Raw genomic sequence first — 26,737 nt, 5'->3', positions numbered from 1 at the left:
GATTTTACTAAGTAACTAAAACCATGATAAAACCATTTGTCAATTTCTTAATTTTTTAAAAATTCGAAGACATCACAACCTGGGCCACTTCTTCTTGGCAGGATATTTATGGGGAAATTCTCTCATCAACCAAACTTAATGTTATTCAGTGTTACCTGACTAAACAAAAAAGCAATCTATTTCCCTCATGCTTTGGATAGGACCACACCTCAATTACTAGCTTTAATTGATTTAAAATAAAAATAATGATCTCTCTTTATTCTCTAGCTCCCAGTTGTAAAATAGCACAATCTCTAATTAACACTGATTTATTTTAAGCAAAAATGGTAGCAACTTTCCCTTTTCTCATCCACTCCCAAGATGTAAAATGTTAGGTCAGTGCTTCCTCTACACAAATCAGAGGGCTGAGCTTTTTAAAAATATAGCATGGTACATGCCATTGAAATGGATCAACACTGCAATCCTGATTTTTAAAGTTCTTACCCACTAACAAACGTAATTTTCTTTCAAGAGGTGTAACTATGATACTTCCCAGTGTACACCTGCTGTTTCTGATTTCTTTACCTAAACCTAACTAATGTCAAAACACAAAGGCTGGGAACACAGACTGTAAAGAAGCTAGATTAAAATGTTTTAGCCCCTGCCTGACTGGTGGTGGCACAATGGATAGAGCATCCACCTGGGACACTAAGGTCCCAAGTTTAAAACCCTCAAGGTTGCCAGCTTGAGTGCAAGCTCATTCAGTTTGAGCGCAGGGTCACCAGCTTGAGCATGGGATTATTGACATGATCCCATGATCGCTGGCTTGAGTCCAAACTTCACTAGCTTGAGGGGTCACTGACTTGACTGGTTAAGGCACGTATGAGAAGCAACCAATGAACAACTAAAGTGACAACTACAAGCTGATGCTTCTCATTCATCTCTCTCACACTCTTTCTTTTTCTATCTCTCTCTCTCTCTGTCTCACTAAAAAATAAAAGTTTTAGTCTGATCTGTAGTGGTGCAGTAGATAAAGTGTTGACCTGGAATGCTGAAGTCACTGGTTTGAAACCCTGAGTTTGCCTGTTCAAGGCACATATGGGAGTTGATGCTTCCTACTCCTCCCCCCTTTCTCTCTCTCTCTCTCCTCTCTCTGAAATGAATAAAATCTTTAAAAACAGAAAGTTTTAGTACTGGTTGGGTAGCTCAGCTGGTGTCATCCAGGTACACCGAGGCTGTAGGTTTGGTCCCCAGTAAGGGCACAAGCAAGGATCAACCAATGAATGCATAAATAAATGGAACAACCTTACCTGTGGTGGCATAGTGAATAAAGCGTCGACCTGGAAATGCTGAGGTCGCCGGTTTGAAACCCTGGGCTTGCCTGGTCAAGGCACATATGGGAGTTGATGCTTTCAGTTCCTCCCCTCCTTCTGTCTCTTCTCTCTCTCTCTCTCTCTCTCTCTCTCTCCCTCCTCTCTAAAATGAATAAAAAAACTTAAATAAATGAAACAATACATAGATATTTCTCTCTATCTCATCCTCTCTCTCTCTAAAATCAATCAATCAATTAAAAAAAATTTTAAGTTTTAAAAGGAAGATAGTTGAATGTTTGGGGATATATGATATATAAGTCATTCAGAAGCCAGTTCATTTTCACAAAGATACTTAAAAGTTAGAATTTCATATGAGTTACAGAGAGAAGGGACCATGAAAATTATACAGTCCTACCCTTCTGTTGAAAAAAGATACATAAAGCCTGGCCAGGTGGTGGCACAATGGATAGAGCATCAGATCGGGATGCAGAGGACCCAGGTTCAAAACCTCAAGGTCACCGGCTTGAGCGCAGGGTCACCAGCCTGAGCGTGGAGTTGCTGGCTTGAGCGTGGGATCATAGACATGATCCCATGGTCGCTGGCTTGAGCCCAAAGGTCACTGGCTTGAGCAAAGGGTCACTCACTTTGCTGTAGCTCTCCCCCAAATCAGGGCATATATGAGAATGCAATCAGTGAACAACTAAGGTGCCACAACAAAGAACTGATGCTTCTCATCTCTCTCTTCCTGTCTGTCTGTCTCTATCTGTCCCTCTCTCTGTCTCTGTCACACACAAAAAAAAGACACATACAACATAATGTGGTTAAGAGCTCACACTCTAGAATTAGATAGTCAGGGTTTAAATTCTGATTTTACCACTTTTTATTCTGATAAATTGACCAAGCAGATCATCCTCTATAGCTTCTTGTTCTCAACTATAAAATAGTATATGATATATACTTCATTAGTTTTGTGAGGATTAAATAAAATAATATAAATATATATTTCAGAAAGAATACAGTTTAGTTTTATGAAATTACGGAAAGATTTAACTAGGTATCAACTTCTTTTAGGAAATGTGAACATTTAGATTCTTATTTCTTCTACTGATATGACTAAGTCTAAGAAAGAAATCCACTTCCTATGCCCCAAAAGGCCAAATGAAACTAAACAAGTCTTCTAGGATCAATTTGAAACAGAAAGTAGGCCTGACCTGTGGTGGCACAGTGGATAAAGCATCGACCTGGAAATGCTGAGGTCGCTGGTTCAAAACCCTGGGCTTGCCTGGTCAAGGCACATATGGGAGTTGATGCTTCCAGCTCCTCCTCCCCTTCTCTCTCTCTGTCTCCCCCTATCTCTCTCCCTCTGTCTCTCCCTCTCCTCTCTAAAATGAATTAATTAATTAATTAATTAATTAAAGAAACAGAAAGTAATTCCATTGTCATCAACTGGGGTAGCACCATGAGAGTGGTAATTTTTTTTAAATCTTAGGCCTGTCATACACTGAAGAAACTCAAATATCATTTATTTGATTTTAATTTTGGGATGGACAGAAAAGGGGATACAAGCTTACCTAACTTTTGATAATTTAAAACCTTTCTTTGACAAGTACCCAAAGATGTATGAACAAGGTATTCATTACAATGTTGTTTGTAATGTACATGGTATAAAGTAGATAGCAACTCAAATGCCCAATATACAGTATTGAGAAAAAAGTTATAAACAGTAATTTATTATGATCCTATTTTGATAAAAATCTAAGTGAAAATCGTATTTCACATACATAGGAATACATAGAAAACAAAGTTGGAAGTATATATCAAAAATAATATGGTTTAGACTGACCAGGCGGTGGCGCAGTAGATAGAGCATTGGACTGGGATGCGGAGGACCCAGGTTTGAGACCCCGAGGTTGCCAGCTTGAGCACGGGCTCATCTGGTTTGAACAAAAGCTCACCAGCTTGGACCCAAGGTCGCTGGCTCAAGCAAGGGGTTACTCGGTCTGCTGAAGGCCCACAGTCAAGGCACATATGAGAAAGCAATCAATGAACAACTAAGGTGTCACAATGCGCAACGAAAAACTAATGATTGATGCTTCTCATCTCTCCATTCCTGTCTGTCTGTCCCTGTCTGTTCCTCTCTCTGACTCTCTCTCTGTCTCTGTAAAAAAATAATGTAGTTTACTTCTGGATAGAATAATTGATTGGATTCTTTTCCTTTTTGTATTTCCTAAATGTTTACCCTAATTTATTTTGTTTTTTTTTAAAAAAAGGAATAAAGTTTGTAGTTCATCAAAAAGAACTTTATCCAAAAAAGTTAATATTAAGAGATTGTTTTCGATTTTGTGATACATTGCCTTCTGCGGCATACTTCATACCAGATAAGTAAGAAATTATATTTTTCTTAAGTCCCTGGGTAAACTGAGTTACCAACTAAAATCAGAGGCAGAACTAAGACCAAAACAAAAAGGTTCAGCATTTTTATTTCCATTGCTAAAGTTCACTTATTCATTTATTCAATAAGTATTTGTTATGCAGCTAAAATGTAAGGGACATAAGAATAAATCACAAATAGATCATACTCTCAGAGACCTTAGTTACTAAAATAAAAAGGCATCTACTTAAAGTTAAAAGAGATAAGACTCATGTGTGTGAAAGGGAGGTCTCTTTTTACTCAGGAAATGTTGTGAATCAATAAAAAGGACACAGCTGAGACCTGATATTGAAAAGTTGAATTTATGTGGTTAGATGATGTGCATTACCTTTGAAAAATGAACTCGATATAATACTACATGAACAAAAAAAGTTGCAAAATAAAATGTATTTAATGTACATGCTTTCCATACACAGGCATACACTTCAGAAATCTGTATACTTAAATGTTAACAACACTAATCTCTAAATAGGGGAATTACAAGTGGTTTGGGGGTTTTTGTGTTTCTCATCATTTTGTTATCTATCTGGTCATGTTTTACTACAGTGAACCTGAATGGTGTATTACAAATCAGTAAGTGCGGAAAACTCGCTATGGTAACCAAATAAAAGCTTGCACTGTGCCATGATCAGTGCTGGACTGTGGAAACACTAATGCTGCCATGGGACAGACAGTGACCAGGATGCAAGAACCTGCCCCCTTTCCCCTAGAGCTGGCTCTGATTTTTCCCATCTGACAACACTGAACGAGAGTACAAAATTATTATCTCTGCTTTAGTATAACATTCAGAGAACTGAGTAGATCCTTAAAGACTTAAAAAGGGACCAAAATAACCAAAACTCTTGAGGGTGTTTGCAATTATACAACCATGAATAACCAAGGTGACTTCACAAAGAATTTTCCTGTCTTGGTAATATACAGTCATCTTTTTACAAAGCAAAGTGGCAGGACTGGTAGGTCACAGAAAATAAATTGATGAAACCTAGCTTGACTTTAGGAAGCCTTTTGATCCTGTCCTATAAGACATGTTGGTAAAATATGACCAGGAGCAGACAACTGTTCATTAGCTAACTACAGCCTGGCTGAGGAGCAGTAACGAAAACATTCAAATTTAGGAGGTCAGAAATGGGGATTGCAACATCACACTAAACAACAGACAGAGATGCCAAAAAAGAAAATGGGTATTCAGAAAGTAAAATAACAATTTAAGATGAAATTGTATAAATAAACAGAAACAAAATTCAGTATTAAACAGCATAAAAAATTATGCTCCAAGTATACTTGGATTGTGAGAGACAAAGTATTGGAAATTATTTGGATAAAATTTGACTTCCAATGGGCAATTACATTAGCAGTTTAAAATACGGTTCTGACAAAAGAACCAGAATTAGGACTATGATATACAAATGGACATCATACACAGCCATACTACGCAGCACTATCACATTGTATTGTCATTGTTTGTTGGCAAGTCTTTCTCTCCATCCAGGTTTTCTTGTCTTGTTTTGTTTTTTTCCCCTTGCTGTATTCCCAGCACCTTGCAGTCAGGCAAGAGGGGCTTTCAATAAATCCTTAAGAATCAATGAGATCATCCTCTCATCTTCCTCAGGATACTCCATGAAAGCGTTCAACTCCCCCCCTTGAGTGCTTTGTATTTAAAGATGGATATGAATATTTTATTGACCATTCAGAGGAGAACTTAGAAGAGCTGGAGGGTTAATAAACGAGAATTGGATTATTCAGTTTATAGAACTAGATTATTCAGTTTATGGAAAAGAAACCTGGGGATGTATTAGCAGCAATACTCAACTTCTGAAGTTATCTTATACAAAGTATGTGTCTTTTTCTACTAAAAATGTCCCAAAATGGCTGAGACTGCAGCCTAGATTAGGGAAATAGACCATTAAATATTGTAATGGATAATAGCATCAACAAAACTAAAATACATTCCACTGAATGCTTTCACAAAAGAGCTAGCTACTCAGCTCCAGTGACAAAGGTTACATGAGTCCCAGTGAATGAAGGAGCTGGCTCTCAAGGAGCCCCTTCCAAGCCAGGACTCCACACAATCTCATGATAAATATGAGTAATCAGCCATCATCAGAAGCATAGCATAATTAAGGTAAAAATGCAAAACTCAATTTTATTTTTATGGTATTTATGTTCAAGGCATCATCAAGATCTATATCACCAGAACAAAAAATATACTGTGAATATATAGGATGTAGATTTCTGAAAAATCCTTTACTCATTTCTTCATTTGCATAGATTTTTAAAATTAGCTGCTTGTTTATTCATTAAGAATGTTCTAAATAAAATGTGATATTAAATACAACATAATTATGTCAGTTTGAAATGCATGAGCTTTGTATTTAATGTTCAGTCTACACAGTAATATATGGTTGTAGTAAGAAAGAGTAAGAATACACCCCAACTCTTGGTTGATTCTTCTGATCTAGTTATTGAATATTTATTGTTCTATTCTTTGGTCATTGATTTTTATTTGAATACATAACCATTCTAATAACCCATTTCTCACCATAAAAAACTTTTGGGTTTTAGGTTTGTTTCTTTTCCAAAGAGCAATAAAAGGGTCCCCCAAACTTACTGATTTAGCAACAAATTTAAATAAGACCAGAGACCTTGTCACCTTTTACGCTGAGTAGAACAAGGTCAGAGTGGGCATTTTCCAAAAGGGAAGGCTTAATTGGACAAATTCTTTTATGATAATAATGTATATTTAAGATAGCCACTAAAAATTGTCAATACTGATTTAGTAGATCAATTCCATTAAATGCTTTGAACTTTTCACCACTTGCTAATCTTATTTATTAAATCAGCTGTTTTTGTAAAAAATCTGAAACTATAACTTAATATCAAATTACAACAATTCTAGCCAGACCTAAGAAATACTTTCTTATATGTGAAATATAACCTTAAAGGATCTTAAATTGTCTTAAACTATAAGATTTTTAGCCATAAAATTTCCTGCAGCCAAAATGTGGAGAGATCTTAGCAGTCTACTGGCAATGGACATAATGCTAAAAAACTGGCAGCGTTGTTTTTTTTATTTCAGAAATACATGTGGTTTTTGTTTTCATTTCTGAAGCAAAGATTTAATATTTGCGATGATTGATTACAGACTAAACTACATGGTTCAAATTTTAATATCTAGCACCGTATAAGTTAGGTAACAGTTCAATTCAGACCAATAAAGGTATTAAGATTTTGCTCAACATTTTAAGCAATGTTAACGAATTAATGTAAAAATAATAATACAGTTATTAATTAGCTAGTGAAGAATTTGGAGAGAAGAGACTCCACACTCTGCCAAATATCCACCGTGTCTCATTTGTTTGGAACTAGACTTCTAAGGCTATTTTTATTCCCTGTGATTTACCACCGATATCCTCTGGGTGATAGTTGAGGAAACAGATGCTGGGAATCTCTCTGCGCTCAGTTCCTGAGAGGAGGATTCTGACTCACAGCCCTGCCAGCTCCTGGCTTTGTACTGCACATGCTGAGGGGGGTGGAGTAAAACGTAAATGACTGCCCAGTTTCCAGTCTCTCATTGCCAGTTTCCTCAAAGTTTCCACTTACGCATTTGACTCCCTTACCAACTTCGTTTGAAGTTCTCATTCCAGAATCCTGGATGACATGTTCCCAGGATACATTTAATTTTTTTTTTTTTACAAAGTAACTCATTCAGTGGGGATTTTCCAACTGAAACTAAAAAATAAATTAAAAACTGGGGAGGGGGCATTCTTTTTTCAGGGTTTTTCCTCCACTTTTGATTGGTAGTACTGATATCTAAAGAAGGAAGATGCAGAGATGCAGGAAAAAAATTGTAAAATGTTCCCTTCTAAGCTCTAAGCACACTTTCTTGTGGAAAACCATGAACCTTTCCAGAGTTTCCTGGACCCTGTTATTTATTGTGAAAGGATTCAAACGAAAAGAAATCTTTTATCTATTTGGAGATTATAATTAACCTGTTAATAAAATTAATGTTTATGAACTGTCCACAAAGTGTAGAGCATATTCTTTCTAAGTACATCTAAGCTAACAAGAATATGGAGTGAAGGAAGCGCTATGTTGTTTAAATATCTTTTATAACGGATAAGAGAAGCACCTTATAGATTGAGAATCCAGTTTCACAAGGCAACAGTTGCAATTAAAACTATTATTTCATGGAGAAATTAAATTCACTAGCTAATCTATGCTTTTACAAAGCTTTTTTAAAAACCTCCTTTATTTTAAACAATAGGACCTAATTGGGTAATTTTTACAATCTAGTTTTACATAAACCAATAGGATGACCTTATCAAGCATCACTGAAATCTAAGTGCTTATTTATTAATCCTGTTAATTAATGTGGTTTAATGAAAGCCCAGAAAAATTGATTTGGGTTATTTTTAGATTAGGAAAACTTAACAATTGTTATTGCATTTCAGATAAGATGAGTTTAAATCGATGAATTAGGTTTCACAACATAATTGCAACACTTTCTGTTGGTACATCTACCTGAGAATGAGGAAACAAGTCAACTTACTAATTTAATGAAAATCTGTCAGGTCTTGATGTGACGGGAAGAAAGGCTTTGGTTTATTAGCATGTAGATCAAGCGATCAAGTAAAGACTAAACTATTGATTTTCCATCATAGACACCTAACTGCACTCAAATTTACCACTATATGATTCTATGTGGAAGACCTCACTGGTAGATTAGGTATGATGCCTTCCCACTACCACCAAATAAATATTTCCACCAGCCACAGAAATACACATTTATCTAGTGCAAATTTAGTAACATTCTAACAGAAAATGAGGCACTTCGGAAAAAACAACTTTAATGAAAAAATTTGATGAGATGCCCACCATGAGCAAAGAACCTTAAAATGCAGGAGATCCTCCGGTGGAAAATCCTTACACACAGCTACACAACAGGCACAAAGCTAACATAAAAATTGACATTTTAAAAATCCATTCTCCAATAATATTGTGCGTAGATATTATAAGAATTATGAGAAAGCCACATAGTAGAATAAAACTGTGATTATTTGCGGGGGGGGGGGGGTGGAGGAGAATAGGAGAATACCACACACACATATACATTCACAAAGGAAAGTGTAAATGATGTTAAACTACTTTTGAATCTTCAACAAATAAATGTTTAACAATAACATTCTTGGGCTCTCTTTACAAAAACATCAAAATAAAAATTAATTTAGTCACCAATGAGCAAAGAATGTCAGTCACCAGTGCGGGTGACCTAAACAACTATATGGCCACCCAGGCAAAGAGGTAAATTCATTAGCACTTATATATAAATAAAAACAAAGGCAGGATCCGCAACATGCTTATGATGACACAGATTGGAGCAAGGGAAAGGTTTTTTAAATGCACACCTCAACTCTGGTATATAAATCACAAAACTAAAATCCTTCCAATATACACACTTACAATTGCTTCATTTAAAAGTTCCAGGCAGCACCGTCATAGGTAAGATATATTTTCATTGTAATGTATCCCTGATACCACCAAATGGCCTAATTAACTGTAATATTGAAAGTCAATCCTATAGCATCTCAAGGGTTAAGTTCTGTGTTGTGAGTAATTTTGAAAAAGTCTCCCAGAAAGAATCAGGCTTAAGCTAGTTCAGCCAGAGGAACTGTTTTATAATGAGGCTTGGCCTGGACCAGTCCCACTAGAATTAATTTTGTGCTGTAGGACACCTAGATAAATTAGTTTTGCTTTAAATATTGAGTCCTAAAAGAGTTAAAAGAGGGAGAATATCAATCAATAATTTTTAGATTAACTACTTTGTATATGACAAAACAAAATTAACTTTGGCATTATAACCCCTTCTTCTGGCATTTCAGATGAACCCCAAGTTTAAGATAAATAATTGAAGATATAAAACCCAAGCAAACGTGCATTTGTTTTATGGTACAGAATATCAACTCCCTTCCTAGTTAGTAAAAAGAAAAGATTACTCATATATTTTATAAAATGACAAATATGGTTATTATTCTTTGTTATTAAAATAATCACATCTGAGAATTTAAAAATGCTGAAAATATATAGAAAGATTTCTGTAGGGTTTTTTAATGGAAATACAGAAGTAGTTAAGCTTTGAAAATAAGTGGAAAAATATCTCAAAGTTAGTCTTAAATTCTATTTTAATTAATTTTCCCAATGTTTATCCATTATTTTTCTTTTATAAAATTTATTTCTATTGAAGTTTTTGCAGAATTAAAATCATGTCTACAAATGACAACAAACTTAAACTAAAACTCCCCTGTGTTTAATGGCTTTTTCTGGTTAAATGCCCGCCAAAAAAGGTAAGTACAAGAATTCATTTCCACAGGAGGTGAAATCAAGCTTTTAACCTGGCCAACCGCCCATATAAACAATCTTCACTGTTATTTGGCCACCATTTGGTAATTAAAATGGGAAAATACAACCATACTGAATTTACATCCATGTGCCAAAAAGTTATTTAGCAGATAACTACAGACAGAGGAAATATCTCTTTAACAGATTCTTTTAAGACTACATCTACAGGAAGCATCAGGCTTTTAAACAGTTGTAAAAAAACAAGAAGCAGTTGAACAGTGGCACCCAGAGGTGGAAAGTATATTACTTCTAGAGATTTATATGGTTAATCATAATCTGTTTTTCGGCCATTCTTTTTGTCACTTCTAGGATTTTTATTAGTAACGTATAAGAAATCATTTTTTTCTTAGTTGCATATAAAATACATATTTTAAGGCATACAATAAATGTTTTATTTTAGAAAAAAATACTACCTTACATGTGGATTACATTGCTTATCAATTTTCCTCCTTCAAAACAGCAAACAAACCAGCTGAACACCAAGCAAAAATACTTTCCAGAATTGACTATCATGCCCACTTGTCTAATCAAAATTATTAACTAAAACATTTTTAAGAAATGGCTCTGTGATACTATACAGTTTCCATACACCGCAAATTGTGGTTTTCCTCCTCACAATGTTTATGTCAAACTACTGTATATCCTTGAACCAAAATTATAACCCTGGAGTGATTTTCAGAATTTCTTATCAAACCCTTGCGTTATTATGATAGCTGAGGATGGGAATGGTACTAAAAGTATCGTGCAAGGATGAGAAAAGGAAATAGGAATACTGTTTTATTCCACAAGAAGTTTAAGTAAATCTATTTTGACCAAATTGAAATGAGCCTGATTTTTAATTAAAGAAGCTCCATACCCTTGAACCTGCCAACTAACAGCTGCATTTAGCATTTGGCTGGCTCTGAGTTCCTGAACTAAACTGCAGAAAACACCTCCAGGGAGCCTCAAATAAACCTTAGTTTGTGGGGCCACCACAGGTCAGGTTTTGTAAGGGCCTCGGAACAACAGTCTCATTTTTGCTCCTGAGCTGAAATGCACAAATGTACTTAGTAGAGAGGGTTGTCCAGCGGTTATGCCTAACCTATCACTGCTTTTCATCCGTTACTGAGTTTCCATTACCTTTTGTCAGACGTTTTCTCCAAGATCCAGCTGCTTCTTTTTAATCACCTAAGAAGCAACACTGATGTGACAAGCTCCAGAATAAGGCTCATCCTTTCTCATCTGCATCTTCAGCCTAATGATGAGAAATGGGCTTCCATAAACTTGAGAAGGGCAGGGAAATGCTGCCAAAGTCATTATCCACTACTTAGACTTGAGAAGAAGAGATCTGTCCCTTTGTAGAAGAACATTAACAAAGTATAAAATAATTTTACAAAGACTTCAGTATTTCATATGCAAAATAAAGGAAATGGCCCAGTGCTATTCAGAAGAATAACAAAATACCTCACTTCCTACTCTCTGAAATCTACATCAGAATATACTCTCGGTTTTGCATATCAAGCCGTGTTTAACTGTCTGACAGTAACGAGAGATGTTTCTGCCTACGTGAAAACTATTAAAATAATCTCTCCATCTCGATAGCTTCTTGTCTTTTTTTCCCCTTTCCCATGAGTAGCAGCGTGTCAGTACATGGGCATTACGGTGTAGCTTCTAAATGGCTTCTAAATCGCTAGCACGCGTGCCGGTGAACCGGCTGTGACCTGCAGCTGCGTGCCTGTGTGCCTGCTTGTGGCTACATCTCATAGAGCACAACTGCAGGCTTTCTCAAAATCACACCATCATATCGCCCAGTATTTGGTGATTCCATTACAGTAACAGTGTGAAAGAGCACCAGACTTAACAGCATTTCGGAGCAGACGTTAAGGAAGCTGCTTCGCCTGGACCATATTGATCTCTGCGGCCATTCTTAGAAAACCAACAGCTGTTCCCAGATCTGCGCCCAGCGGAGGCAACAAGCAGCAGCAGGTCCGGGCGCCATCTAGTGGATTCTCCTGATCTGGGAGAGTCGGCCAGAGACTGAGCGTTATATGGAGATTCTGGGAACGATCTCTCAAGCCAACCTGTAAAATAAAATTTTCTTCAAATTACAATAGAAGCAGTGGAGAAGGAGACTGATTTAAAGACAAAAAAAAAAACAAACCTGGAATATGTGTATATTTACTCAAACGGCTCTTACAGGAATTTCACAACTGGTTTTTCAATATGAATTTTAAGTATTGGAAATGTTCAAGTGTCTCATTATTTATATATTTACTTTGAGTAGGAAAATATGAAAAGCTTATTTTGCCAAAATGTTGCAGCTTGTGTATGATCTCCTAATTGCTTATCTATCTCCACAAATACTACTTCTATATGGTCCAAGCCTCCCCCACAGCAGTGGAGACTACTAAATATTGAATAAATAGCAATGACATAAGTAGATGATTGTCTCTCTATTAATAAATGCTCTGGTTATTCTGCCCTTTTGACAAGCTAAATATATCAACAATAACATTTATTGAGCTTTACTAAAGCAAGCCCTATGTTAAGTGCTTATACATTTTCTTATTGGATACTCACAGCAGTCCTATGAAATAAATACTTTTACTATCTTTATTTTATGGCTCAGAAGAGCTGAATCTGAAAGATTAAGAAATTCACCCGGTTGACACAGGTGGTTAAAGGCAGAGCTCAGCCCTGGCTAGTTAGCTTAGCGGTAGAGCGTTGGCCTGGCATGCGGGGGACCAGGGTTCAATTCCCGGCCAGGGCACATAGGAGAAGCGCCCATTTGCTTCTCCACCCCCACCCCCTCCTTCCTCTCTGTCTCTCTCTTCCCCTCCCGCAGCCAAGGCTCCATTGGAGCAAAGATGGCCCGGGCGCTGGGGATGGCTCCTTGGCCTCTGCCCCAGGCGCTAGAGTGGCTCTGGTCGCCGCAGAGCGACGCCCCAGAGGGGCAGAGCGTCGCCCCTGGTGGGCGTGCCGGGTGGATCCTGGTCGGGCACATGCGGGAGTCTGTCTGACTGTCTCTCCCTGTTTCCAGCTTCAGAAAAATACAAAAAAAAAAAAGACAGAGCTGGAACCTGGTCTCAGTCTGTCTCCTGGACCTACCCTCTGAACCACTATACAACAATGTGTCTATCCTCTCTGTTGTTATTAAATATATGACACACTATGATCTTATTACTGGTTGTGTTACATTTCAATCATTCACTTTACAAAAATTAAATAGTTACCATTTTATCCCATGCAAAATCAGTTCTTTAGATAGTTGCTAAAATTATTCAAGTCATTCAGATTTTTACCCTGTTTGTTCTTCAAAGAATGAGTTTACTATAATCAAAAGATTTGTACAGAGGAAGGAAAAGAAATTACTTTGCTGATCAAAGAACTGATGTAGGAAAATATGCAAGTTGACGGCACTTGGCTGAGATGGCAACAATGAAGTGGAAGAGCAGGGGAAATGGGAGATCTGTAATAACTGCTTCTTTGTTTTTTCAGTTCACCTGATCTCTTCAAACATTCTAATTTAGAAATGCTCCTCACAGTCCTCAGGGTTGGCCTCATGACTAAGCAAATCAGGAACCTCACAGGAACCACCTGTGGGGGTTTATTTCAAGGGAATTAGAAAGGGCTCCCAACTCCCTAAAATATTTCAAGATGCTTAAAATTGCATTCTTAGGCCCTGGCCGGTTGGCTCAGCGGTAGAGCGTCGGCCTGGCGTGCGGGGGACCCGGGTTCGATTCCCGGCCAGGGCACATAGGAGAAGCGCCCATTTGCTTCTCCACCCCTACCCCCTCCTTCCTCTCTGTCTCTCTCTTCCCCTCCCTCAGCCAAGGCTCCATTGGAGCAAAGATGGCCCGGGCGCTGGGGATGGCTCCTTGGCCTCTGCCCCAGGCGCTAGAGTGGCTCTGGTCGTGGCAGAGCGACGCCCCGGAGGGGCAGAGCATCGCCCCCTGGTGGGCAGAGCGTCGCCCCTGGTGGGCGTGCTAGGTGGATCCCGGTCGGGCGCATGCGGGAGTCTGTCTGACTGTCTCTCCCTGTTTCCAGCTTCAGAAAAATACAAAAAAAAAAAATTGCATTCTTAGAGCTTCTTGCCTTTAACTGAATCAAAAAAGAGACAACTTTGGTCCCAATTGTTCAAAACTGGAATGAACCTATACATCCCTAAACAACAAAGTATATAAATAACATTGTAAATTCATACAATGATATTTTAAGCAGCATTGAAAATGAAGATACTAATGCCACACACAAGACAAAAGAAGCAAGACGCAGAATACACATAATTCTACTTATATAAAATGCCAACGGAGGCTAAATAAACTCTCTTGTTTAAGGATGGTAATTCAGATGGGAAAGCTACAGTGAAATGCAAGGAAATGATGCCACAAAAGTTGGGCTGGTGGCTGCCTCTCAGAGGAGAACAGGACAGGAGAGGATACACAGGCAATTTCTGGAGGTTTGGCAAAGCTTCAGCCAACTGTCCGCTCAGCTTGTGTTCAATTTTCTGTGTTTATTTTATAATAACAATGTATAATAAGCACACCCAACGGTCATTCAAAAATGCATCAGGAAAAAGAATACACTAAGTTTATCCTTTTCTTAGGTTTTGATGAGAATGAATTTATTAGCTCTTGATTGCAAGCCAACTTGGGAGAAGAGGAAAGGAGAGCATGCATGAAGATTAAATTTCAGAAGAGGGTAACGGTTGGATCATAAGCTCTAGAATCAAAACCTGGATTTGAACTATAGAGGCCTGCTACTGCTGTGGACTGTCAAATAAACCTCTCAAACCCTCCACTCTCTGCCTACAAAATAAAAATTAGAGTAGGCCTTGCATCATAGGGTCATTGTGAGACTTACAAAATGTACTGGGTTTTCATTCATTGCCTAATAAACATCCTTTGTTCTTACCCCGAGATTGGAAATAGAGGAGGAGATCACCACAGGCCGTAGTGGAAAGGGTGAAAGGCTACACTGTGTATTTATTTTCCACTCACCCCATTACGTCACAACCTTCCTGGCTTCTTTGTGAACCATTCACTTGAGACTGCTCTAGCAAAAACCACCAGAAACATTTCGTTACTACATCCAAGGAACATCTTTTCTCTACATCACTTGACACTGTTGACTGTTCTTCTTCCCTTGGTTCCTTCAATACTCTGAGCTGTTCCTTTCTTGCCAAACCACTGCCTCTACTCATAGTTAGGGCCTTGTCATGTCCTTCCTGTTCTTCAATAGGCTCCTAACTGGTCCTCTCCACACCTTAGCCAGAGGGTTTGTCTTAACAAGTAAATTTCATCATGCCTCTTCTCCAGAGCCCTCATATAAATGGCTGTGATCCTCAGCCCTGGAGGCACTGATCTGTCTGTCTTCAGGCTCATCTCTTGCCAAACTAACCTACCCAAACTCATTTGGACCATCTTGCCCTTATACTACCTGCTCTCTCTGCTGGAAGACTCCACCCTCTCACCCACCCTTCACCATATGGCCTGCCTCACTTATCAATCTTCCCAGATTACATACCCTTCTTTGTAATTAATACAATCCATGATTATTCTTAAAACACTGCGTTCTTTGTGTGATGGTCTATATGTCTTCATAAAATAGTAAACTCCTTAAAGACAAGAACTATTTCTTACTTACCTTTATATCCCACTACCCAACACAATGAGCAACAAGTACAGTACCTATTTAAGTAAACTAATGAATCAGGCAAATAATTGATGCTTACTCAACAGTTATACAAGACTATCATTGCCATCCCTTCTGATGTAACTCTCACTCACTACCTCTTCTAAAGGGAAAAAGAGTTATGTATCAGATCCTTGTCCTTTAAACCCTGTCTTTTAACATTTATTGGTGTTGTCATAATTATTATATTTTTATCCACATTATATACATATATATGTATGTATGTATGTATGTATTTTTTATTATTATTATTCAGTGAGAGGAAGGGAGGCAGAGACAGACTCCCGCATGTGCCCTGACTGGGATCCACCCGGCGAGCTCACTAGAAGGCGATGCTCTGCCCATGTAAGGCTGCTGCTCCATTGCAACCAGAGCTATTTTTTAGCACCTGAGGTGGAGGCCATGGAGCCATCTTCAATGCCAGAGGCCAACTCACTCCAGCCAATCTAGCCATCACTGCAGGAGGGGAAGAGAGAGGAAGAAAGAGAGAGACAGAGAAATAGAAGTTGGGGCCTGACCTGTGGTGGCGCAGTGGATAAAGTGTCAACCTGGAAATGCTGAGGTCACCAGTTCGAAACCCTGGGCTTGCCTGGTCAAGGCACATATGGGAGTTGATGCTTCCAGCTCCTCCCCCCTGTCTCTCTCTCTGTCTCTCTCTCTCTCCTCTCTAAAATGAATAAATTAAAAAATTTAAAAAATTTAAAAAAAAGAAATAGAAGTGAGAGGGGTGGAGAAACAGATGGTCACTTCTCTTGTGTGCCTTGACTGGGAATTGAACCTGGGACATCCACAGACTGGACTGATGCTCTACCACTGAGCCAACTGGCCAGGATTCTTCCACATTATACAAATATTTAATCAAAAATTAAACCCATTTTATCTTGTTCAATACTCTGTGTATGTAATTGCCTCTCCATGGGTTTAAACCCTAGCTCTATCACCAACTAGCATGGTACCTTGAATAAGTCACTCAACCCCAAATTTTTCTTACCTGTAAGATGAAGGTAAAATACCTAACCCATGGCTTTCTTGTGAGATTTAATGAACTAACTAATGTACATTAAGCACATAGCACATTGGCTAACTCAAATAAATATGCAATAAACATTATCTATTATTATTTATGTACAATTAAGAGAGTTATTTTGCAAACTCTAATTTGGTAAGCATTCATTTAGTGCTCTGTGCTTTTCAAAACCAAGGGTCATCTTGATCTTAAGATTAAGACACCAATAACTCTATCTTTCTGTATCTCTGTAGCTAGAGAGATGCTTTATAGATAGAGAAATACATAGATATATCAAAGTGAAAAAACCCTAAAATATATGCTTGTATTATATATATTTTTAATTATATAACTACCTTGCTTAGTATATAACTGAAAATATATGAACTAGAAAAATTAAATGAAATTATAGATTTAATTCAGTAAATACTAGCATTTTCATGGTTGAATCTACATATTTTATTAAATATGCATTAAGCATATATGTTCTTCATTGATGAAATATGCTTTAAGCATATAACATGAAAATCTAATGCCAAAAAACTTAACTTTTGCTCTATTTTCTGTGCTTAAAATTGCAACTCAAATAATGTTAAACTTAAAATTATATTTTGAAGACTGCAGTAAGAACAGAAAAATAGAAATGAAAAAAAACAGAATGACTAGATAGAACTATATGAAGACACTTTTATGGCCTTTGTAAATATGAGGACAAGCAGGTTGGAAGATGATTTTTAATTAATATTATTGGTATATTATCTATTTGCATCTTTAAAAAAATCTACAAGTGAAGGATCTGTTTGTTTTATCTACAAAGCTTACTTTCCTTCTCCCAATTGCCCCCAAGCCCGAAAAAGAAACACCAAAGTTGAGCCACTTTATTCAAAAAGGAGAATCTCATGATAATAAGGTTATTACGACAAGCATTTTCCACACTTTATTCTTCGTGCCCAGAATGACATTGGTAAGATAAGACATTTTAAAAGTCAATAGCACTTATTGTGAAGTTTAAACTATCATGTTAAAAAAAAAGAAGAAGTCATTTCCTTAAACAGGAAATGTATTAATAATGGCACAAAAGACAGTACTAGTCATACTATAGAATACAATGTTTCCCTTCAAAGAGAAAATAATATCCTTATCCTCAAAGAGTGGTAATTCTTTACCTTAGTTGTTATGATCATGTGATTTTACTAAAGATTTAAGTTGAAATTATCTGAAATTTAAAGTTGCAACAATACTTTCTACTTCTCACCAATCAAATAAGTTCTCTCTTCTGTATGCATATATTTTTACAACTCACATTTGCAAAACTATGATATTTTTGCAATTCTTCTATTCTGTTAAGCATCATACCTCAAAAAGCTCTGCAAAGAATGACATTAAAATACATTTTTACAGATTCGCAAAGTTTTTAGATTTACATACAGGACAGGAATTTAAGATGGAAACATTGTTGGCATTGTTTAATTATATTTTATTTGCAATTACTTGGAATTAAATAGTATGGTGTTTGAAGGTGGGTTCCAAACAATATAAATGTACACAGATTCAAATTCTTAAGGTGTTACAAACAGTATATTTTAATTTCCTACAAGCTAAAAATATATAACCTTATATTCTGTTTCAATTCACTGCCTAACTCATTTCACCAACAGTTCTGATTTTCTCATTCTTACCTAAATAAAATCTCCTCATCTGATTATAATGCAAAACTTTAGTTTTGGTTTAATCTAAAGGCTGAGGTGTGGGGGGGGGGGGGGTGTGTGTGTGTATGTTTTAAGTTCTTTCGTATATTGACCAGTTACTGGTCAATCAAAGGCACTGTCAAATCTATCCTTAAATACAATAAACTACATTGTGTCTGTCTACTTCATAAAATCCATCAAAACACATCAGAATTAATGAGTATGGGTAAAACATTCCAAACCCCTTTCCCAAAGAAGTAGACAAACAGCTTTCCTGGAGCCAATGGATGCTAATATAGACTCTCTCTGGGCGGTTGAGTCAGTTCATCAAGTCAGCATATTTTTGAGGAAATGGTTATATGAAGACTGTGAACCCAATGGAAACCCCTTATTTTTAAGATGACCGATATTTTTTACAGTGAAAAAGAGGACAGAAATAAATTGAAAACGATTTCATAAATAAAAGAAACATTTTATTCGTTGCAACAATAATACACTATAATATGATAAATGCATAATAAAATATTTGTAATATTTTAGCCTGACCTATGGTGGCACAGTGGATAAAGCATCGACCTGGAAATGCTGAGGTCACCGGTTCAAAACCCTGGGCTTGCCTGGTCAAGGCACATATGGGAGTTGATGCCTCCAGCTCCTCCCCCCTATCTCTCTCTCCTCTCTTTCTCTCCTCTCTAAAATGAATAAATAAAATAAAAACAAAATAAAATGTTAAAAAAATATTTGTAATATTTTATATTGCAATTATGCTTACATGCCTATTAATTTTTAATAATATTGTAAGAAAAAAAGTACTCATTTAGATACAAATATGTCACATCACACCCAATGGATCGACTCTGCATAGATCGAATACGGACATCTACAGATTAGTTTTCCAATAACAAAAAGGAGGACATGTAGGAAAACACTTTTCAAGGGAGGACGGAACTTACAAAAGGACTGTCCTCCTTAACGGAGAATGATTGGTTACCTTATTATTTTCCAGACTCAGGATATAAGCTGATCTTTGGAAACAAATGCTTCTTTAATTGCTAAAACTAATTTTCTAAGAGTCACTGCCTAGTCTCCAACACTGTTGCTTTCCTTTTGAAACAGCATTCTTAGGATCCAAGGTGTAGATTCCTCCCTTGAAAATAATGTTTACTGAAAACTGTTTTTGCAGAGTGATTTAAAAACGCTTATTCTTTACTCAGTTTTAGGAGCAAAGAAGATCAGTTCTGGCTTAGTAACAGAAACAGGAAAGATGACATTTTAGTTTTCCATAAAGTTAGAGGTTGCATAAGTATATCAACAAGAAAAGGCACATCTTTTTTTTTATATCAATTACTTCAAAATATTTTACCAAAAGACAAGCGAGAGAAAACACGGTGAAATCAAATCTACCTTTCTAACAGACTTGGATTCATTTGAGTTGAATGGGGAGAGAGGAGGATCACTCTATTAAGCTGATTTAGTAAAAACTGAGAAATACACTCCTGAGTGCAGCGTGAGGATAAGGATGGCTCACTCTTCCACTGTTTCTTGAACTGTGTTGTGGGCAAAGATGCCTATTACTTTGTCGAGTGTGATTTGAGAGGGATTTAAGAAATCCAGCCTGACCAGGCAGTGGCGCAGTGGATAGAGCATCGGACTGGGATGCAGAGGACCCAGGTTCAAGACCCTGAGGTCGCCAGCTTGAGCGCAGGCTCATCTGGTTTGCGCAAAAGCCCACCAGCTTGAACCCAAGGTCACTGGCTCGAGCAAGGGGTTACTCGGTCTGCTGAAGGCCACGGTCAAGGCACATATGAGAAAACAATCAATGAACAACTAAGGTGTTGCAACAAAAAACTGATGATTGATGCTTCTCATCTCTCTCCATTCCTGTCTGTCTGTCCCTGTCTACCTCTCTTTCTGACTCACTCTCTATTTCTGTAGAAAATAGAAAGAAAGAAAGAAAGAAAGAAAGAAAGAAAGAAGCTCCTCATCTATTAAAAAAACAAACAAAAAATAATTTTTTCTGTCCCAAAATATCATCCTTACTAATGCATGAAATTTTACCATCCTATTAAAGTAAAAGAGCAAGTCTATATATTCCCAGGGGACAGAGGTCATAATGGTTTTACAGTTCTATCCTGAAGACATGATCAGCGCCTGGCACAGAGGCTAAGCAATAAATGTGTTGAATGAACACACTAACTGACATTTTTATGCAAAGGTGGATTTTAAAATTCTGTTTGTTGCTTTTTTTCCCCTTATCAAATCTCTTTTCAATCCATAAATGCTAGAACTTAAAGTATTGGAAAGCTATGCCTGACCAGGCAGTGGCGCAGTGGATAGAGCGTCAGCCTGGGACACTGAGGACCCGGCTTCAAAATCTGGAGGTCACCAGCTTGAGTGTGGGGTCACTGGCTTGAGTGTGGGATCATAGACATGACTCCGAGGTCACTGGCTTGAGCAAGGGGTCACTGGCTCAGCTGGAGCCCCCCAGTCAAGGCTCATATGAGAAAGCAATCAATGAACAACTAAGGTGCAACACTATGAGTTGATGCTTCTCATTTCTCTCCCTTCCTGTCTGTCCTTCTCTCTCTCTCTCTCTCTCTCTCTCTCTCTCTCTCTCCCTCTCTCTTAAAAAAAAAAAGAAAAGCTAAGGAAGGGGGAACTTCGGGGTAAATAAAGCATATTTATTAATTCAGAATAATGGAGGTGAGAGCAAATTTCTAACTTGTAACAATTTTTTGGCCAGCAGGGCTACAATGTAATAAACGAAGAGGAGAGAATAAGTGTTTTCTTCTAGTACATAAATGCTTACTTAATAATGAAGTACAGTACATCATTTTTCTTTTTATTTTTCAATAAAATATTGAAAGTTTACTTTCCATATTATTTTACTTTGGTTTCAGGAGTACTACACAGTGGTTAGACAACCCTATATTCAGTATTCCCCCTGATATTTCCAGTACCCACCTGGCACCATACTTAGGTATTACTATGTTATTGACTGTTCCCTGTACTGTGACTGTTTTGTAACTACCTATCTGTACTTCTTAGCACCTTCACTGGAGTACATCCTTTATTATCAAGAATTTGTGATCCAAAAATCAGTGGGTGGTAATGTGTCCTTGTCTTTATAAATTCCTATAAATCCTAATTCGAACCTTACTTAATTGAGCAGTTGGGATGGGAGTAGTGGTCTGACTGATAAAAAAAAAAAAAAAACATTCCGCCTGACTAGGTGGTGGCGCAGTGGATAGAGCGTCGGACTGGGATGCAGAAGGACCCAGGTTCGAGACCCCGAGGTCGCCAGCTTGAGCGCAGGCTCATCTGGCTTGAACAAAGAGCTCACCAGCTTGGACCCAAGGCCCCTGGCTCCAGCAGGGGGTTACTCGGTCTGCTGAAGGCCCGCGGTCAAGGCACATGTGAGAAAGCAGTCAATGAACAACTAAGAAATTGCAACGCGCAACGAGAAACTGATGATTGATGCTTCTCATCTCTCTCCGTTCCTGTCTGTCTGTCCCTGTCTATCTCTGCCCCTGTTAAAGAAAAAAAAAAAAAAAAAAACATTTTAGCATGTAGATTTCACCAGCCCATCCCTATGATCAGAATCCACAGTAATAATTATTATTGGAATAGGGCATTAATACACAAAAGAAGGACAATAACTGATGCTGGAGACTTTTTAATCTTTATGTAAAATCTTACATAAATGTTTTCCCCCAGAGGCCTGTGATCCTATGTTAAGTTGAACAGTTTGTAACCTAATGTTTGAATAAGACATTGGAATAAGTCAAATGGAGAGCTGTGTACTGCAGTACTATGCCAACTATTAGATTACCTTTTAAAGAGGGAGAAAATATATGGCAGGTTTCAGTTCAACATTTGAAGGAAAAGACAGTAGGGTCATGTTAAATTCAGGAAGGAAAATTGTTTAAGTTGCATCTTTGTTAACAATTTGGAAGCATCCATTGTATTACTTCTGTAATGTAATTGAGCTAGTTTTATTAAGGCAAATTTATAGCAATGTTAGAAATTAATACCACTCTTATTTCCTCCACTGCCTGACTTTATTGAATGCCATGGGGCATATTAATCAGTAAAGCCAAGTAGTGCATGAAATAAAAGTATAAATTAACCTGTAACATAAACGTAAAAGAGGCTTAATAAAATAGAAATAAATAACACTTTAATGATAATCAACCTGCCCTGTCTGAGCCAAGCAAAAATTGTGATAATGCCAAACACAGGTTCTAAAGAGCCTTATATGTTTATATGAAGGTAGATGGAAGTCAGCATTGACATGGAAGTCACAGGTGACAATTATGTCCACATAAGCCAGAAATGATGCTTGAATGGCAGTCCTCTCAGTTCAAGAGATAAACACATGTATTGCTTTAGAAAATTTTGAGCACTGAGCAGCTAACTAGTCTAAGTTCCCACTTTTTGTCAAGTGGTTTAGAAGAAAATGATTGTCTTATTGGTCTTTCCTCCAATCCCAATATATTCTGGTATTTTCAAAAATACAGTATATGGGCCCTGGCCAGTTGGCTCAGTGGTAGAGTGTTGGCTCGGTGTGTGCAAGTCCTGGGTTCAGTTCTGGCCAGGGCATACAGGAGATGCACCCATCTGCTTCTCCACCCTTCCCCCTCTCCTTTTTCTCTGTCTCTCTTTTCCCCTCCTGCAGCCAAGGCTCCATTGAAGCAAAGTTGGCCCAGGCGCTGAGGATGGCTCCATTGCCTCAGCATCAGGTGCTAGAATGGCTCCGATTACAGCAGAGCAGCGCTCCAGATGGGCAGAGCATCATCCCCTGGTGGACATGCCCGGTGGATCCCGGTTGGGCACATGCGGGAGTCTGTCTGTCTGTCTCCCCACCCCTGCCCCCCTACCCCAGCTTCTCACTTCGGAAAAATACAAAAAATAAAAAAGCACTGTATATGGCTTTTATTTCTTTTTTTTTTTTTTTTTTTTTATTCATTTTTAGAGAGGAGAGAGAGAGAAGGGAAGAGGAGCTGGAAGCATCAACTCCCATATGTGCCTTGACCAGGCAAGCCCAGGGTTTCAAACTGGCGACCTCAGCATTTCCAGGTCGACGCTTTATCCACTGCGCCACCACAGGTCGTATATGGCTTTTAAATTTATTGATATACACTGTATTTTCTTCAAAAAAAATTTTAAATATTGTATTTTATTAAAAATTTTTAAAATCTTTTCTCTAATTTTTTCACATGATTATACATTTTCTCTTTCTTTCTGGATCATGTACAATGCAATATTAATATCACTATTAATAGAGTATGTTTATAAATCATAATTATTTTAGAAAAAGATATTGCTGAACATTTACATATAATTGAAGGATACTTTATTTCCCTCCAAAAAGTGTTGCCTATATCTATATAATTGAATCAACTATGAAACCTCAGTGTAAGACCCCTACAAAGTGAAAATCAAAGCTTATTTAAAACAAATAGCTATAGAATGATATTCTCAACTCCTCACAGAAAAACTGAAACAACCATAACTTCAGTTTAATCTATCAATCGACATTTACATCCAAAATCAAAAGAGATCATGGAGACAGAAGGAGATACATGTAATGTCTTTTTATTTTATTTTTAAATTATTTTTTAGTGAGAGGGAGAGAGAGAGGAAGGGAGAGAGGTGAGAAGCATCAACTGGTAGTTGCATCACTTTAGTTATTCATTGATTGCTTCTCAAAATGCCTTGATGGGGACAAGGGCTCAAGCAAACCCAGTGACCCCTTGCTCAAGCCAGTAACCTTGGAGTTTCGAACCTGGGACTTCAGCATCCCAGGTCAATGCTCTATCCACAGCACCACCACCAGTCAGGCATAACACCTGTTATTTTTGTAAACATCTGTTAACCTCGCCAGGTTGATGGAAAAACAAAGCAAAATAATATGTTAGTACTTGGAATAATAAAATATGCTTACTGAGTGCAAGATACTATTAATATTCACAGAAAGAAAATATCCACACACAGCTATACTAGAACTTTCCTCCTGGATGTTAGCATTAACTGTATTAATCAAGGAAGATGATATAAAAACATTTTAAATCATATTCTAAAATTATGTGAACAGTGACTTTAAGTTAAAACTTCCTTATTTTGCTTTCTTAATGTTGATGCTAAACCAATTTGATTAAATCTTCAAGAATCCTGTTCCCTGTCACCAAGTCAATCTCTGTGGAATATAATTCCTATTACATCTCCTTCTAAAACCCTTCCTAGCTCCCTCTGCTCCAAGAATAAAGTCCCAACTGCTCAGCTCCACATCAAACCTTCATACCCTCTCATACCCAGATAGGTACCCAAAGTACTTATGTCCTGGTCTAATGGGGCCCCTCTCTAACCCCACTCCTTTATGGCCTTTCTGCTGAAGAATCTTTGCCTCTCAAAACAACTACATGCTCTAGCCCCACCCCCATCCCCATAAAGCTCTTTCCAACCTACAAGGCTCTGCTCAAAAGCTACTCCTCCTGAAAGTTTTCTGATCACCGATTGCATTTTTTTTATTTCAACATGGAGTGGGGCGTTATTAACTATAGATCCACAGATTTGTTGATCTATCATTGAATTTTAAGTCTTATGCTGTTTTGGCAGAAATAAACTAAATTCTTTCTTAATTTTTAAAAAAGTATATATATGTGTGTGTTGTGCAATGTTTTTGCACTGTAAAATTAATATTTAGCTTTAAACTATTTCTTTTTAAATTAAAAAATTACTCAATAGAGATTATTTACATTTACAAAACCTTTTTTGACATAACTATGAAGCCTCACATTGGGAAGTGACTTTTCTGATATTATGGGCAAAATCATCAATGCAAGTATATAAATATCACTCTAGAATTCCTTCCCCTCCAATAGAGCAGAATAATTTGGATGGGCTACAAAATATAAAATGTAAACCCAGAGACATTACAATGGCTTATTCAGAGAGCAAAAAGTCATTCAGATATTCCAAATTATTTTATGGGAGTAAAAACCTACCGACCCAAGGAACTCGTCAAGCATAAGAAAACAATATGAAAGGCCACTGGACTTTTGCATTTTATTAACTTCAAAATTGAAAATTAAGTATAGGTCATATTAGAACACCAAGTGATTGTGGTGGAAGCTCCTCTCACTATCACAACCTCAAACATATGTCAGATGGTATATTTTAATTTCTACACTTTATTTCAGGATAAAAAATTGTGCCAGAGAACAGCCACAGAGATTACATACAGATTTTTAGCTGATTTCATATTTTACAAAATAACAAAATTCAGAACAGGTTTTCCATTTAAAGACAGAGAAGAAAACTCTTATGGCCAATTTCTTGCCTATTAATTACTCTTAGAGGTATACTAATAATTTCATACAATTGAAGAATAAAAATTGACCCTGTTTGACTTAAAACTGTGATAGTCTAGCACATGGTGATTATCTGTATTCTAACTATGTTATAAATGTACATAGATTGTAAATATCTTTGTTATAAACGTAGAACAATTATAATAATTATGATAATAAGCCAGCCAGAGAAACTGCAGAGCATAAAACAGTATGGGCTCCCCCTGCTGTTTCTACTGCTGAACTTAACTAACATTTCCGGTTGCCAGGGCTTGGCGTTCTGATTTTTACGGCTGTTTCATAAACAAAGAGGAAGCAAAACAAAATTAAAATGCCATTATGTCAATAAATCAATGGGTCAAGGGGAAGAGGAGAAATGAGATTGTCAGTGCATTTAGTTTAATAAGTAAGCCTGTACGAGAAGAGGACCACAGTCTGGAATTCTAAAAGCTACGCTGATAGGCTGTGGAGAGCATCGAGGCTGGCCTGCCACTGCCTTTAGAGTGAGAAGTTTTCCAAGTCAGACTTGCGGTGGAACTTCGTCAAATCTGAAAATTACATAATACCCATTGGCAAATTGGACACGGTGCCGCCGTCTCGAATCTGCAAGTGTGGCGTGTAGACCAGCACGAGCCCAACAGGGCACACTAAGAAGATTAGTTTTGGAGAAACCATAATGACAGTGAACAGGAGGCTAGCTTAACATCTTGTCCAAGTGAGATCCCAGGCCTCCTCCGCGATGGCTGCTCGGAGTTCTGTAAGCTAATGAGGGGAACCATCTGTAGTACTTTGCTGGCAGATGTGTCCCCCTCACACTGCGCCAACGTCTCCTAATGGGGAAGTCTGTAGAGGCCAGTATCACTCTGTGAGGGAAGATTGTGCAATTTAGCAACCGTGTA

At 37.5% G+C, this 26,737-nt stretch overlaps 1 pseudogene; it reads right to left on the bottom strand.

Annotated features, from left to right (window-relative positions):
• Positions 1–26,513, bottom strand: part of LOC136306479 (NADH dehydrogenase [ubiquinone] 1 beta subcomplex subunit 1 pseudogene) — a 40,226-nt pseudogene extending 13,713 nt beyond the window's left edge.
• Between the last annotated feature and the right edge of the window lie 224 nt (positions 26,514–26,737).

Source organism: Saccopteryx bilineata, chromosome 5 (genome assembly GCF_036850765.1).
Source record: "Saccopteryx bilineata isolate mSacBil1 chromosome 5, mSacBil1_pri_phased_curated, whole genome shotgun sequence".
Classification (NCBI taxonomy): Eukaryota; Metazoa; Chordata; class Mammalia; order Chiroptera; family Emballonuridae; genus Saccopteryx; species Saccopteryx bilineata.
This window is presented reverse-complemented; position numbering and strand designations above follow the sequence as displayed.